Raw genomic sequence first — 16328 nt, forward strand, 5'->3', positions numbered from 1 at the left:
AGGAGCTCAAGTGCTGATCTGTGAGCTCTGTTGTTCATTCAGGGCTGTTATGCTGCTACGTTTAATTCTGCTGTAGCCGAACTCATAAAAAACCCCTTTTTTTCTCAGATGCTCTGTCTCGGGGGGTTGGTGCTTTCTTTCTGAGTGTCTGTTGTGCTGTCCTGCCCAACTAGGAGGCAGTCTAGTCACTCTTTGCCTGCCGAGGCTCCGCCCTGCTGGTTTGAGGCTTGCCCTGTTGCTGCAGGCTCCGGCCTGCTGCTGCAGTCTCTGCCCTGCTGCCATGGGCTACGCCCTGTGGCAGAGTCTCTCTGTTGTGGCGGGTTGCCTCGGCAATGGCAGGCTGTGTCAGCAATGGGTGTGTACCTCAGTAGGGGCGGATTGCCTCGGTAATGGCGGACGCCCCTCCCCTATGGAGCTGCACCATCCTGGGTTCAGCTTTGCCCGCAGGGAACCTCTCCACCCGGAGCGTTTGGGATCGCCATTTTGTTTGTCCCACTGCGCTACCCCAAATGCTGTTTCCCTGGAATCTCCTGGCCTGGCTCACTGTTCAAGTCCCATTCAATCTCAAGTTCAGCCCTCTCACGTCTCAGATTGCTGGCTCAACAGGGCACCTGGGCCAGTGCGCTTTGTGCGGAGCGCTGTGGAGCACTGCTGCGTTACAGCACCAGCCACCAGCTGCACCGGCTGCCGGCTGCACCAGCCAAAACCTCTGTCTGGCGTCCCACGTCTCTTTTATACCTGAGAATTTCCACGTTCTGTGGGAAACAAAGATCCTTCTGGAAATGCTGCCCTGACTCACCCACTGTGCATTCACCGAGAGCTTCAATCCTGGGTTGTTCTCACTGCACCATCTTGAGTCTTTCTCCCTACACTGGTTTTTCTAGTTAGCATTTTGTCTAACCTTATTTTAAGGTTCTTAGCTTCCTTGCTTTGGGTTAGAACATGCTTCTTTAGCTTGGAGAAATTTGTTATTATCCACCTTCTGAAGCCTGCTTCTATCAATTTGTCAAACTCATTCTCCATCCAGTTTTGTTCTCTTGTTGGTGAGAAGTCGTGATCCCTTGGAGAAGAGGCATTCTGCTTTTTGGAGTTTTCAGCCCTTTTGTGCTGGTTTCTTCCCATCTTCGTGGATTTATCTACCTTGGGTTTTTGAAACTGGTGACCTTTGGATGGGGTCTCTTAGTGGACATGCTTTCTGATGATGTTGCAACTATTTCTTTCTGTTAGTTTTCCTTCTAACTGTCAGACCCCTCTGCTGCAGGTCTGCTGGAGTTTGCTGGAAGTCCACTCCAGACTCTGCTTCCCTGGGCATTACCAGCAGGGGTTGCAGAACAGCAAAGATTGCTGCCTGTTCCTTCCTCTGGTAGCTTAGTCCTAGAAGAGTACCTGCCAGATGCCAGCCAGAATTCTCCTATATTAGGTGTCTGTCAGTTCCTGCTGGGAGATGTCTTTCAATCAGAATACACGAGGTTAAGGGAGCCACTTGAAAAGGCAGTCTGTCCCCTGTCAGAGCTTAAGCACGGTGCCGGGAGATTTGTTGCTCCCTTCAGAGCTGCAAGGCAGGGACTTTTAAGTCTGCTGAAGCTGTGCCAACAACCACCCCTTTTCCAAGGCACTCTGTTCGAGGAAGGTGGGATCTTTATTTACAAGTCCCTGAAGGGCTGCTGATTTGTTTCGAGATGCCATGTCCAGTGAGAAGGGAGCCTAGTGACACAGTCTGCCTGCAGTATTCTTGATGAGCTGTCATGGGCTCTGCTCAGTCACTGTGTAAACTTCCTGGCAACAATTTTTTTTTATGTGGGCAAGGTTAAAATTGTGTACTAGAGCCTCAGCAATGTCCCAGGTTGAGCCCAGACTGCTGTGCTGGCTGGGAGAATTTCAAGCCAGTGAATTTTAGCTTGCTAGTCTTCATGGGGGTGGGACCCGCTGAGCCAGATCACTTGGCTCCTTGGCTTCAACCCCTCTTTTCAGGGGAATGAGCAGTTGTGTCTTGCTGGTGTTCCAGCCACCACTGGGGTATGAAAAAAACCAAACTGCTGTGGCTAGCCAGTGTCTTCCCAAATGGCCCAGTTTTGTGCTGGGAACTCATGGAACTGGTGTTGTAGGCACCAGAGGGAATCTCCTGGTCTGTGGGTTGTGAAGACCATGGGAAAAGCACAGTATCTGAGCCAAAGTGCCGTAATAAGTCTCTAACAGCTTCCCTTGGCTAGGAGAGGGAGTTCGTGGGCCCCTTGCTTTTCCTGGGTGAGGCAATACCCGCCCCCCCACTTCAGCTCTTTTTCCCTGGGCTGCACCCACCGTCTAACCAGTCCCAGTGAGATAAACCAGGTACCTCAGTTGGAAATGCAGAGATCACTTACCTTCTCTGTCATTCTCTCTGGGAGCTGCGTAGCAGAGCTGTTCCTATTCATCCATCTTGCCAGAAATCATCTATTTTTACTTTTAACAGAAGGAAATGTGCTTTCTACTGTTAATGAAATTCTTGTGGTGGTGTAAGAGGTAACAATGAAAAAATTTTGAAGAACACAAGCACCTAGTGGCAAGGATTTCCAAGTCTGGAATTGGGATGCCCAGCTTCTCAAAATCTGGATTCATATTTTTATCTGTCTACTTGTCCTGGTAGTTCCTTCAGCTTGATGGATAGTAAACACTGGCCGTTGTTTTACAGGAGAAATTTCTTTCCAGTCTCAGTACCAGGGAAAGCTGGGTCTTTATTTTTATCCTCTGGACAATGTGGATCTTGAACTGAGACAACTTCTGTCTTTTCTCTGGTCATTCAAAAACATCAAACCAAATTGGTCTTCCTTTAAGTAATCATATAAATTGTGCAGCATGCGTTTTGAGTGCTAATTTTAATCTTGACTTCATCTTATTTCTCTTCACCTTCATTCCCTCATTTATTTCATTTTTTAACCTTTGTAATGTTTCCACCCCTGTAAGGCACCAAATCCATTTATATAAAAAAGAAGAATATATATAAATAATCCAAATTTGAAAATGTCATTTTCTTCCTCATATATTCTTTTATCCTCAGTGCTTTAAATGACTCAATTCTCCCTTTTTTCAGTCAGCATTTTAATTCAGTCATCCTTTTAAATATCTCCTGAAGACCCTCCTTGTTTTTCTGTTCTCCTACTATTGCCTTAGTTCAGGCTGGACACCTGATTTGGTTCCCTTTTAGACTCTAATTTTAATAAATTCCCCCCCCCATGAGTATGATTATTATTTCTCTGCTTACAAATACAAATATTATTACTTCCTTGCTTAAAAATCTTCGGTTGGCTTTGTACTTCCTGTAGGCTAACACCTATAATTCTTCCATGTGCTGTTTATTATCTGTCCCCAGATTTTCTTCTAGGCTTCTTCACTGCCCTTCCTCATAACCCCATGCAATCTGCCAATAACACTGACCTGCTAATACCATCTGGAACATGCTGTATTTTTCTCATGCTTCCATGTCATTTTTATGCTATTCTTTTTGCCTGGAAAAAAACAATCTCTGTGCCCTAACTCTTGTCCCTTTATTTCCTAGAGAAAGACAGCCTCTTGTGGAAGCCTCAGCTGAAATGCTACTATCTTCCAGAAATGCCCAGGCATAAATAGTTACTCTGTTCTTTCTGCCACCTTTCAACTTGCAATAAGTTTTCATGGTGGCATAGCCCACAGGTATTTTAAGTATTTATTTGTCTCTTACCTTGATGAGACCCTAGTTCTATAGCAGTAGGGTGTTGCTATTCTTCTTTGCATCCTCAGTGTCCAGCATAAAACTCAGCGCATTGTAGGTGTTCAGTAGATTTTTATTAAATTAATGAATAAAGGAGCGAATTACTGAATAAGTGAAGGAATGAGTTAATAAATCACTTACCTCTGGTCAATGAGAGAGAGAACTAGATTCCTCTTGCCCTATTGAAAATACAGGTGATTTCCACATTTTTACCACTTGTTGTGGGTTTAATTATATCCCCTCCACATAACCCCTACTACCTCAAAATGTGATAGCATTTGGAAATCAGGTAATTGCAGATGTAATCAGTTATGATGACATCATAAACAAACAGGGTAAGTCACTAATTCAACATGACTTATGTCATAAGAAAATGGTCATGTGGAGATAGAGATATGCAGGGAGACAACACATGATAACAAAGGCAGAGATTAGAATAATGCATCTGTGAGCCAGAGAATGCTAAAGATTGCCAGCAATCCACCAGAAACTATTAAGATGCAAGGAAGGGTTCCCCTACAGTTCTCAGAGAGAGAATGACCTTGACATTGCCTTGATTTTAGCTTTCTGGCCTCCAAAATTGTCGGACAAGAAATTTCTGTTGTTTTAAGCCACCTAGCTTGTGATAACTTTGTTATAGTAGTCTTTGGGAACTAAGGCATTCTCTAAGCTCACTTTTAAATGTGGGGATTATTTTTATGTACTTTTCTTTCATCTAATTTTGATAATATTCATAAATCACTTTAATTTGCTAATGTTTACAATGTTTCTAAACAATACTTCTCTCAAATATTTCAAATAAATACTTCAAATGTGAATGTCTTATTTATCAGTAACACCACTAAAAAAATGGTCCTACCAGAGCAGAACTAAGTAGAGTCCCTATTGTGCCTGGCACTAGAGCATTAAAGTCTCAGTAACCAGAGTTAATACAGTTTTTGAAAATAACTCTATGGCATGTCATTTACATACAATAAAAATGAATCAATTTTAAACAAAAAGTACAATTTGTTTATTCATTCACATGTTGATGAATGATTGAGCTGTTTCCAATTTTTTGCTACTGTGAACTAAGTTCCTATAAATGTTCATTACAAGTCTTTGTGTTGACATATGTTTTAATTTCTCTTGGATAAATATCCAAGGGTTGAATTGCTGGGTCGTAGGGTAAATGTATGTTTAAAATTCTAAGAAATTGTTAAACTGTCCGAGTGTTGTACCATTTTACCTCCCCACTAGCAGTGTATAAAAATTTTCATTGTTCCATATTCTCCCCAAATATTGATATTGTTAGTCTTTAAAACTTCAGCTATTCTAATGGGTATGTATATTTTGTGGTTTTAATTTGCATTTTTCCTAATGACTAATAATGTTGAACACTTTTTTTGGTATTTATTGGCCATTTTTACATATTCTTCTGTGAAATATCTGTTCAAATTATTTGTCCAGTTCCTAAAACTAGATAGCGTGTCTCCTTACAACTCTTGAGTTGTAAGTGTTTTAAAAATATATATGCTGGATACAAGTCTTTGACAAATATGTTTTGCAGAAATTTTCTCCTAAGCTATGGTTTGCCTTTTCATTTTATTAGTGGTGTGATTTAAAGAACAAAAGTTTTTCATTTCAATGAAGTCCAATTTACCATTTCTCTGTCATGACACATGCTTTTTGTGGTTTATCTAAGAAATCTTTGCCAAGGTCAAATAACTTTTTTGTCTCATTTAAAAAATAATTTCATAAATTTATCTTACATGTTCAAGCTGTAATCCATTTTGAATCATCGTATATGGTGTGAGGTAGGGGGTCTAGGTTTTCTTCTCCTTATAAATGTATAGTTATTCCAGCATTACATTTTGAAATGCCTATGTTTTCTGCATTGAATTGCCTCAGCATATTTGCTAAAAATCAGTTGGCATTTATGTCTAGGTCTGTTTTGGGACTCTCTTGTCTGTCTCATAGAACTCTGTGTCTATTTAGCACACTGTCTTGATTACTGAAGCTCTATACTAAGTCTTGAAGTTAGGTAGATTAGTCCTTCAAATTCATTTTTCTTTTTCAAAATTATTTTCGTTATTCTAGGTCCATTGCATTTCCATATTAATTTGAGAATTAACCCATCAACTTCTAGAAAAAAAGGCACTGCTGGTATGTTGCTTAAAGTTGCATTGAGTCTATTGACAAATTTGTTGAGAACTGACATCTTAACAACATTAAGGCTTCTGATTTATTAACTTGATAATATTTATTTCAGCCTTCTTTGCTTCTCTCAGTAGGAATTAACATATTTAAAAATAGTTTTTGTTAAAATTTATTTCTCAAAGATGAACCATAATTCTTCCTTTTGTTACTTGGGTCTTGTTATACCCAGAGCAGGACAATGTATGGACTATTAAAAACAAAAGGCAGAACCAAGAAAAATCAAACCGTTCTGATATTGGTCATAAATAATTTTTCTTCCTTATTCCATGTAATTATAATGTTCATAGAATAAAATTGGATTATTTTACAATGCCGATGCAGTTGACTTACAGAGATTACTTTTACAGTCAGAAAAAAAATGACAATGCACAGACATAAAAGAAAATAACTATAGGATTCTAAATTTTAACATTATAGATATGAATTTAGTTGATGTGAAGATATCTAACTTTCGTTTGAATGACATATGGCATGAACACATCCTTAAATGACCTATTTAGAAGACAACTGCTCTTTTTCAGATTTTCACTTTTCTTCCTTGGCTATGTCATGAGTCCAAGGCCACATGACAACAACCGAAGGTTGCATACACTGATTGTATGTTGAATTTATATACTAGTTGTAGATTATAGATTGAGATTTTAGATTGCAAGTTTATAGAACGGATTGTAGATTAAGTTTAGATGTAGGTTGTAGATTATAGTAGAATTACCCTGGAAGTTTTACTGTTGCCCTAAACTTAGATTTGCTTAGATTTCATGACTTTGTGAACTTCAGGAAAAAGTATAGTCTACAATTCCCTTATCCATAGTTTTGAAATCCAAAAATCTCTGAAAACCTCCAATTTTTAGAAGTAACTAATTTGGTAGCAAAACTTGATCTGACCTCAACTCACTTAGTGCCCAAACCTAACTAAACTGGCATCAGGCTATTTTTGGTCTTTTCTATCATTTAGTATGAATATCTTAAAAATGCACTGCAGAATTATTTATGCATTTGATTATGGGATGCTGTTGTACACCCTTCTGGAATGTTACAAATGGTATATGCATCATACAAACTTGGAAAAATTCTAAATTCTGAAATGCATGTGGGCCCAAAGGTATTAGGCAAGTGATTTTTGACTTGTATATCTGCTTTCTTGTATATTCTGAAGTCTTGCAGTCAAGCTGTGGGGAATTTGCAGAATTTAAATTTTTTTTGTTACATCTGATTTATAAGCAGCCATAAAAATGGTAAGGTAGAAGTCTTTCATTTTTGGAAGCCCAGACTTCATTCCCTCTTTTTAATAGCAGCTTGCCCCAAAAGGGGCATGGATTCTTCCTTATTGAGGGCTAAAACTTGGGTGTCTCCTCACGATTTAGTAGCTGAAGAAGACAGAATTTCCCATTTCCTGCCTCAGTGCTGTCAAAACTTGGGCACATGTGATCCAAGCTTTGCAGTTAAGATGAGCAGTCTTGGAACTATGATTTTTGGATAAACAACCGAATGATCGAGTGAGAGAATAGACATCACACAACTCAGCTCCAAGCACTGCCCAGCATGTTCCTGGATCTTAGCCCTCTTGACTTAGTATCTTCGGCCCTTCCTAGCTCTCAGTACCTGTAAATGTGATCTTATTTGGAAATAAGGTCTTTGCAGATATAATCAAGTTAAGATAAGCTTATACTGAATTAGAATGGATTTATAATTCAATATGACTGGAATCCTTATAGGAAGAGAAGAAACACACATATACACAGTGAGAATGACATGTGACTACAGAGGCAGCGATTGGGGTGATCTATCTACAAGCCAAAAAGGATAAGGATTGCTGGGAAACACCAGAAGCTGGGAGAGGCAAGGAAGGACTGCAAAATCATAAATTTCTATTGTTTTAAGCAACATAGTTCATGATATTTCGTTACAGCCGTCTTTGGAAACCAATGCACTATCAATCAATTCTGTTTGGAGAAGTCAACCAGTTTGTTTTCCTTGTCTGCCGCTAAGGATTCAAATATGCTAAATAAAAATCTACATACTCTTATGTGATTCGTGGATGTTATACATTATTTTACAATTCTAAGCAGTAGTATATTTAGATAAAAAAGTAACTGTTCCTACCTGGAAAACCACAAGTACCAAAGCTGAGAGAGAGACACAGAGAAGAAAACAGTTCAGAAATTCAGATACAAAACTACAGAGCAACTGAAATCCTGAAGGTTTTCAAAATAAAATATTATGTTGCTCATAGCAACAAATTAGTGAATAGCCAATCAGGGCTTGCCTTTAAAATATATAAAAATAGGCTGTCCTTTACATAAGAGAAAGTCTTCTTAATGTTATGATTGCTTTCCAGGTTATATTACGTTAAGATAAATCTACATTGTTTTGACAATCAGGGAATTTATGAATGAGAAACTGATTTGCCTGCAGTGATGAACTGAATTGTAAAAAAAGCATTAGCAATGATGATACTTTTTAAAATTTGTTTAAGAATTGTGTTACAGTTTTGCTTTCTTTATAATGAGGAGCAAAACAGAAAAAAAAAAAAAAGCAGCCAAAAGGCATTTATTTTGTAATAACAAGCATCTGACAGCTCTCATTAGAAGAATTCACTCACAAATCTGAAGGTATAGGCTGGTTTGTTTTTGCAATATCACATTTACATGACCTCTCAGCTACTGTATGAAAATGTCCTCATGTTTTTAAGGTTGCACATGGGGCAATATCGCAAACCTCTGGTGCTATTTGTTCTGAGGGTTCTTAGGGTGAGAAAGTGATGATTTTCACCAGGGTTAGGAGGATATGTAGCAACTGGGATCCTGGGCTTAAAGATCTGCATGTTAGGCATGAAATGCATCCAGGATATATAGGAAACAAATCTCAAGGTGAAACAGAAATTATGACTACTTTTCTCTATATATGCCTTAAAAATTTTCCAAAATAGAACCCAAGAAAAACTCAAGAAGTTAGATTACCTGTTGCTGAAAACAGTGTCAAAGTTGAAGTATTAGTAACAGACATAGTAAGATTATTTATACCAAGATTACTTTTTTAAAAAATTACTATTGTACTTTAAGTTCTAGGGTACTTGCGCAGAATATGCTGGTTTGTTACATAGGTATACATGTGCCATGGTGGTTTACTGCATCCGTCACCCCGTCATCTACATTAGGTATTTCTCCTTAAGCTATCCCTTCCTATCTCCCCACTGTCAGGGATCCCTCCCCTATACCCCAACCCCCCGACAAACCCTGGTGTATGATGTTCCGCTCCCTGTGTCCATGTGTTCTCATTGTTCATACCCACTTATGAGTGAGAACATGTGGTGGATGGTTTTCTGTTCTTGTGTCAGTTTGTTGAGAATGATGGTTTCCAGCTTCATACATGTCCCTGCAAAGGACATGAATGAAGCCTTTTTATGGCTGCATAGTATTCCATGGTGTATATGTGCCACATTTTCTTTATCCAGTCTATCATTGATGGGCATTTGGGTTGGTTCCAAGTCTTAGCTATTGTGAACAGTGCTGCAATAAGCATATGTGTGCATGTGTCTTTATTTATTTTTGAGACAGAGTTTCACTCTTGTTACTCAGACTGTAGGGCAATGGTGCAATCTTGGCTCACCACAACCTCTGCCTCCTGGGTTCAGGCAATTCTCCTGCCTCAGCCTCCTGAGTAGCTGGGATTACAGGCACCCGCCACCATGCCCAGCTAAGTTTTTGTATTTTTAGTAGAGACAGGGTTTCGCCATGTTGACCAGGATGGTCTTGATCTCTTGACCTTGTGATTCACCTGCCTTGGCCTCCCAAAGTGCTGGGATTACAGGCTTGAGCCACCGCACCCAGCCTCATGTGTCTTTATAATAGAATAATTTATAATCCTTTGAGGATATAATCCCAGTAATGGGATTGCTGGGTCAAATGGTATTTCTAGTTCTAGATCCTAGAGGAATCACCACAATGTCTTCCACAGTGGTTGAACTAATTTACACGAACAGTGTAAAAGCATTCCTATTTCTCCACAGCCTCTCCACCACTTGTTGTCTCCTGATTTTTTAATGATTGCCATTCTAACTGGTGTGAGATGGTATGTCAATGTGGTTTTGATTTGCATTTCTCTAATGACCAGTGATGACGAGATTTTTTTCTGTTTGTTGGCTGCATAAATGCCTTCTTTTGAGAAGTGTCTTTTCATAGCCTTCACCCACTTTTTGATGGGGTTGTTGGTTTTTTCTTGTAAACTTAACTTAACTTTGCAGATTCTGGATATTAGCCCTTTGTCAGATGGGTACATTGCAAAAATTTGTTCCTATTCTGTTGGTTGCTGGTTCACTCTAATGATAGTTTCTTTTGCTATGCAGAAGCTCTTTAGTTTAATTAGATCCCATTTGTCAATTTTGGGTTTTGTTGCCATTGCTTTTGGTGTTTTAGTCATGAAGCCTTTGCCCATACATACATCCTGAATAGTATTGCCTGATTTTCTTCTAGGGTTTTTATGGTGTTTGCTCTTATGTTTAAATCTGGAGTTAATTTTTGTATAATTGTATATTTAATTCATCTGGAGTTAATTTTTGTGTAAGGTGTAAGGAAGGGATCCAGTTTCAGCTTTCTGCATATGGCTAGCCAATTTTCCCAACACTCTTTATTAAATAGGTTATCCTTTCTCCATTGCTTGTTTTTGTCAGGTTTGTCAAAGATCAGATGGTTGGAGATGTGTGGCATTACTTCTGAGGCCTCTGTTCTGTTCCATTGGTCTATATCTCTGTTTTAGCACCAGTACTATGCTGTTTTGATTACTGTAGCCTTGTAGTATATTTTGAAGTCAGGCCTCTAGCTTTTTTTTTTTTTTTTCTTGTTGTTGCTTAGGATTGTCTTTGCTATGTGGGCTCTTTTTTGGTTCCATATGAAATTTAATTTTTTTTTCAATTCTGTGAAGAAAGTAAATGGTAGTTTGATGGGGATAGCGTTGAATCTATAAATTACTTTGGGCAGTATGGCCATTTTCACAATATTGATTCTCCCTAAGCATAAGCATAGAATGTCTCTCCATCTGTTTGTGTCCTCTCTTATTTTCTTGAGCAGTGGTTTATAGTTCTCCTTGAAGAGGTCCTTCACATTCCTTGTTAGTTGTTTCCCTAGGTATTTTATTCTCTTGGTAGCAATTGTGAATGGGAGCTCACCCATGATTTGGCTCTCTGTCTGTTATTGGTGTATAGGAATGGTTGTGCTTTTTGCTTATTGAGTTTGTAATCCTGAGACTTTGCTGAAGTTGCATATCAACTTAAGGAGATTTTGGGCTGAGACGATGGGGTCTTCTAAATATACAATCATGTCATCTGCAAATAGAGACAGTTTGACTTCCTCTTTTCTTAACTGAATATGCTTTATTTCTTTTTCTCGCCTGATTGCACTGGCCAGAACTTCCAATACTATGTTAAAAGGAGTGGTGAGAGATGGCATCCTTGTCTTGTGCTGTTTTTCAAAGGGAATGCTTCCAGTTTTTGCCCATTTAGGATGATATTGGCTGTGGGTTTTTCATAAATAGCTCTTTATTATTTTGAGATACGTTCCATTGATACCTAGTTTATTAGGAGTTTTTAGCATAAAGGGATGTTGAATTTGTCAAAGGTCCTCTCCACATCTATTGAGATAATCATGTGGTTTTTGTCCTTGGTTCTGTTTATGTGATGGATTACGTTTATTTGTATATGTTGAACCAGCCTTGCAGCCCAGGGATGAAGCTGACTAGTTTGTGATGGATTAGCTTCTTGATGTGCTATTGAATTCAGTTTGTTAATTCAGTTTGTTTAATTGAGGATTTTTGCATCAATGTTCATTTATGGATATTGGCCTGAAATTTTCTTTTACAGTTGTGTCTCTGCTAGGTTTTAGTATCAGATGATGTCGGTCTCATAAAATGAGTTAGGGAGGATTCCGTCTTTTTCTAATGTTTGGAATAGTTTCAGAAGGAATGGTACCAGCTCCTCTTTGTACCTCTGACAGAATTCGGCTGTGAACACATTTGGTCCTGGGCTTTTTTTGGTTGGTAGGTGATTAATTGCTGCCTCAATTTCAGACCTTGTTATTGGCCTATTCAGAGATTTGACTTCTACCTTGTTTAGTCTTAGAAGGGTGTAACCATCCAGGAATTTATCCATTTCTTCTAGATTTTCTGGTTTATTTGCACAGAGGTGTTTATATTATTCTCTGAAGGTAGTTTGTATTTCTGTGGGATTGGTGGTGGTATCTCCTTTATTATTTTTTATTTCATCTATTTGATTCTTCTCTCTTTTCTTCTTTATTAGTCTGGCTAGCAATATATCTATTTTGTTGATCTTTTCAAAAAACCAGCTCCGGATTTATTGATTTTTTTTGAAGGGTTTTTGTGTGTCTATCTCCTTCAGTTCTGCTCTGATCTTAGTTATTTTTTATCTTCTGCTAGCTTTTGAATGTGTTTGATCTTGCTCTTCTAGTTCTTTTAATTATGACGTTAGGGTGTAGATTTTAGATCTTTCCTCATTTCTCTGTGGGCATTTAGTGCTATAAATTTCCCTCTAGACACTGCTTTAAATGTGTCCCAGAGATTCTGGTACATTGTTCTTTAAAATTCTGTTGTGGCTTGCAATTGCAACTATGCCATAGTTAGGTGTTGTGTGGGGAGGTTAGCTGGCTGCCTGCCAAACAGCCTCCCAGTCTGGCATTCATATTGATGAATTTAAAGTATGGAATTTACAGATTTGAAGGCTCTGAAATTGACATATTCAGCATCCCAAGACTCATATATACTAAGCTCACTTGAGCCTGATACGTAAATCAGAATGCTAAAATACAAAATACATCATAAGAAGCCTTTCTAACTAGCAAAGAAAAATCTAAATGAGAATCTAAATTAGAATGAGAAATAGGTTTGATATGTATGGAATCAGAACATGGGAGATTAGTCATATTATTCAAATTTCAGTAGCCTTGCTAACCAGTTGCTATCCTTCACTTCCAGTAGCAGAGACCTACTAGCCCTTGGCTGTGCTGGCCACCCACTTCCAGCTGCTTTGCTTCTGACTCAGTACCCTTCAACTTGTAATGTGACTCTTCAGAAAGGCCACTTCCTTCTCTAGTTTTTTAAAGGTCATTAGTAAAGTGTCTGCATTTGACATATGTCATCACCCTAATCTTTAACCTAGGAGAAATCTTTGGCATCTCAATGCTTTTTTACCTACAAAACAATTTTCCATCATGTAATATTTAAATGCTTCCCAACTTAAATTCTGGTTTGGAAGAAATCTTACTTTTGCCCTGTGTATTATCTTCAGGCACTACGATTCTGAAAATGTCTTTTCCTCTTCACATTACATTCAAGGAAACCAGACTGTGAACATAACAATGAGCAAATTAAAAGTAAGTCAATGATCCATACCTGGTTCAGGTAGTTAATTAGTGAATGTGGGTTGATTGGATTAGTGAGAGTGTGAATGATAAGTATGGCTGGCATGTTTTGAATTTGACTTGAAATGGAACAGTAGAGTGCATTGACGCTTAGAGATTTTCCTGCTCATCACTTTATGATCATCAAATATACTTTTTTAATTAAATGAAATCTTTACTAATGAGTAACCTTTCAAGTTCCTGTTATGCCAAACATATTCAGTTCACAGTGAAGAAGTGGCAATGACCTAATTTTGCCATTTCATTTTAATAATTTAGACTGTTTTCTTTTTCTGAGGCAATTTAAGCACAAATAGTAAGAGGCTGCCCCTGAAAAGAATTGTCAATAATTACAAGCTCATATTTTATTCTGCTATTTTTTCAGGACAAGAAACTTCTCTCTCCTTACTGGAGAACTAGCTTAGTGGTCTCCCTATGGTGTTAGTCCATCAGTAGATATATGTATTGTATGTCTTTTATGTATCGGGTATTGTGCTAATTGCAGCGGTGCAGTTATTATTACACATGTTCCTCACCTTCGGACATATTAGTTGAAAAGCCAATATCTACATAAGAAAAGTTATCATTACAAAGCAAACACCAAGGAGGTGGGGAAACATTAAAAACTATAAGCATTTATACAAAAACACTCACCAGAGTTGGAGAGGTTGGGGAATTCTTCATGGGCTTTATAAAGACTTTATTTTCTTCTCATCTTATCTCAACTTTCTCTTGTTCACACACACAAAATATGGTTTAAGCATTTTATGTTCAAAGATATTCTATCTGCTTGGATTATGTAACATATTCTGAACTTTCAAGCCAAGTATAATGGCAAGGCCAACTTCTTTCACTACACTCCCTTCTTAGGTCTTTATATATGAATGACTGTCCTAGGATCATATCTCTAGGACAGTCCCCCCTCCCTCTGACCTCCAGACTTAGTACTCGACTATCAGTTTGACACCTACACTTGCTCGTATGGCAGAAGGCATCTCAAACTTGTTATATCCAACACAGAGTTCTAGATTTCTGCTCTCCTTGTTCTTCCCCATCATCATGAGCCCCAGGTCTTCCTCAGCTTTGTGAATGAAACCACCATGTCTCCACATGATCAAGTCAAAAACCTAGAAGTCATTACTGAGTGCTGTTGTCACACTTTTTCTCTGCCTGCCTTTTTCGGTCTATCCAAAAGTCCTCCAGGTTCTACCTCCAGAATACATCCTTTATCTACTTTTACTAAGCTAGACCAAGCTACCATCATTTCTTGCGTGGTCTCTCTCTTTATTCTTTAAACATATTTTTTTTTATTGTGGTAAAAATATACAGACAATCCCCAGTTTATGAAGGTTCTACTTATGACTTTGTTTTACTTTGCAATGGTTCAAAAGCAAAAGCAATAGGCATTCAGTAGAAACCACACTCCAAGTATCCACACAACCATCCTGAACATTTTATTAGAAAATAGGCTATGTGTTAGATAATTTTGCCCAACTGTCAGCTAATGTAAGTGTTCTGAGTGTGTTTAAGGTAGGCTAGGCTAAGCTATGTTGTTCAGTAGGTTAGGTGTATCAAATGCATTTCAACTTAAATTACTTCTTTTCTTTTTCTTTTTCTTTTTTTTTTTTTTTTTTTGAGATAGGCTCTGTTACCCTTCTGGTCTCAAGTAATCTCACATCAGCCTTTCAAGTAGCTGGAACCACAGGTGTGTGCCACATGCTGGGCAAGTTTTTAAATTTTCTGTAGAAACAGGGTCTCATCATGTTTCCCAGGCTGTTCTCAAACTCCTGGGCTCAAGCAATCCTCCTGCCTTGTCTTCCCAAAGTTTTGGGATTACAGGCATGAGCCACTGTGCCCAGCCTCTGTCTCGTCTGTTCTCTTTTCTTCATGGCATTTGTCACTATTTATAATTGACATGCATATTCACTGTTGGACTTATTCACAGTCTGTCTTCCTGTTTTAGTGTCTGCCACCATACCACTACTGCTCAGCGGATTAATAACAACACAGTCAATTGCTTTCTAATTTTTACTCTCCTATGGTGTAGTATATTGATCTTCTAAATGTAACATGTATTTGCAAAGTGGCACATCACATTGCAACTATAGTATGCTCTCTACAATTGTGGTGTCTAGCCTACAATAGTACATTATTGCCAGGTTGAGACCAGCCATCTGAAAAGTGAGTATGTCCCTTGGAAGTACTTGTGACATAGCAGATCAATATATTTGGATGGCCGTGTCAAAATCAGGGTGTAATTTGTATGAAATGAGTGTGGACACTAACAGATGCTACCTATAGATCCTCGCTGTTACTGATCACATATTGCTCTCAGGGAAAAAGTTGTGCACACGCGCTTAAACTCTGTGCACTTATTTACAAATTGTTTATAAATATTAGAAAATACTGGCAAAATTAATAAAATATATTAAATATTAGTAAAAAATGTTTTTATTTTTTAAGATTAAAAAGCAAATAGAGGTTCCAATATACTTTTTCTACATATAGTCTGGGATAAATGCGCCCCACTCTTGGGGAGCATTTATGGCCTAATCACAGACCATGAATTATGTCAAGAGCAAAGCTCTCCTCACTGTCATTGATCAATGTTTTGTCAATACAGTTTGTGGAGGTGTAGATCTCATTCAGCTGCCTGTCACAACAGAATGACAGTTGTCTGCCTCTCCTTAAAATAAAAGGAGGACACTTGATGGTCTCTGGTATGAGCTACTAGCTCTTTGTTGAGTCAAGTTATTCGTCTAGCCTTAATTTTCCTTTGGACTTTTCTGATGGATATAATATTTGGCCTTTTTTTTTCCCTTAATCAAAGGAGTATTTAAGTTCCAGTCTGACGCTAGGCAGAGTTTTTGTACAGCCCATCAGGGATTCACATATAACCTCACTGGACAGTATTCAGCTCATACTTCATCACGTCATGTAGTTTATGTGAAGACATTTAAAAAAATAAAACTTTCAGAGTAAGAAGCTTTTATATTTAG

The 16328-nt window shown here is 38.3% G+C and overlaps 1 protein-coding gene across 2 annotated transcripts in view; it reads right to left on the reverse strand.

Annotated features, from left to right (window-relative positions):
* The window catches only part of CDIN1 (CDAN1 interacting nuclease 1), a 307237-nt gene that overhangs the window by 13146 nt on the left and 277763 nt on the right, over positions 1 to 16328 (reverse strand). The window lies entirely within an intron of this gene.

The sequence above is a fragment of the Callithrix jacchus genome, chromosome 8, assembly GCF_049354715.1.
Source record: "Callithrix jacchus isolate 240 chromosome 8, calJac240_pri, whole genome shotgun sequence".
NCBI classification, from domain to species: Eukaryota; Metazoa; Chordata; class Mammalia; order Primates; family Cebidae; genus Callithrix; species Callithrix jacchus.